This window comes from Octopus bimaculoides, chromosome 7, assembly GCF_001194135.2.
Source record: "Octopus bimaculoides isolate UCB-OBI-ISO-001 chromosome 7, ASM119413v2, whole genome shotgun sequence".
In the NCBI taxonomy this organism is placed as follows: Eukaryota; Metazoa; Mollusca; class Cephalopoda; order Octopoda; family Octopodidae; genus Octopus; species Octopus bimaculoides.
In genome coordinates, this window is record NC_068987.1 from 66421426 (window position 1) to 66422641 (window position 1216).

At 35.0% G+C, this 1216-nt stretch overlaps 1 protein-coding gene across 2 annotated transcripts in view; it reads right to left on the reverse strand.

Annotated features, from left to right (window-relative positions):
• LOC106879128 (BTB/POZ domain-containing protein KCTD16) overlaps window positions 1-1216 on the reverse strand; it is a 105706-nt gene that overhangs the window by 76088 nt on the left and 28402 nt on the right. The window lies entirely within an intron of this gene.

Here is a 1216-nt window from a genome sequence, read left to right on the forward strand (position 1 = left end):
TATGTAATTAGTGATGACGTTTGTCAAATGCTGAATTAATGCTTTGTACACCTAAATTTGAAACTACCCTCACATATTCCGATGTATGATCTATGAAGTTCTTGAGTGGTGTTATTTGGGTTGTCCGGCTTACTTAGTAGCCTGAGACGTGTTGGAGAAGGTCTGTTTGAAGGTTTGAAGTACTTTATATCTTCGGCGGATTTTAGTTGTACAACTGTAGCTACCATTTATATTTTCTCTTCTATCGAAAGTGAACGCCCAGCGGGATCCTGATTTGATTTAGAAAAAGTTTTGGCGATATTTTTATAATTTATTTGAAAAGTTAATATTTGGCAAGTGATGTCATATTAAGGTTAGCATGATCGGTGATGAGTTTTCATTTCATTACCGGGGGTGTCTAACATTTGAGGGTAAATGTAATTATTCAGTACTAGGCCTCAGTGCATTTCAATTCCATCGAATGTATCTTTGCCGAGAAAGAGCTAGTAATATTGCTTCAAATTTACTGGCAAAATTCCAAAACCGAGTGGAAAGACGTTTTCATCAATGCAAATGAGCTTTCCATTCTGATTTTACATGATTTGCATTTACATGTGCCGAGGTCATACATAATATCAAGGGAATCCCGTTTTGTTATATTAGTAATTGCAATGATATTAAATCCTACATTAAATGAACAAGTTGCGGCGTACATCACTCTTCCTAGGTTATCTTCGTTTATGTTATAAGTAGCTACATCCTCATCTCTATACAAGTCTACGACTTATGTATTAATTCTAATCTTGTGATATCCAGGGATTAATAACCCAGCCAGATTGCTTTTGACACATGCAGAGAATCTGACCCAATATAATACCTCCCTGGTGTACATGAGAATATCGATGATGTCATTCTGGATATCACAACTTATATTAAATTGCAAAGACTTCGTGAAGAGGAAGTGGAATATTCTCTTGCAGAAGTCAACGCTATGAAATTTACTCAATTTTTCAAATATTATTTCCACTTTGTTAGGCCAGTGAGGTACTGGTATTAGTTTTTGGCTGGAATGTAATGTTATTTGTATGTTTGCTCTGCATACGGTTAACATAGTTTCTCCGCTTCGCTTTTCAATTTCAGGTTTATTACCATGCATACAGGGTATGTAGAAATTTGTTTTATTATGACATTTAATGGCGTATACATGCATACACACACGCATATATATATATATATA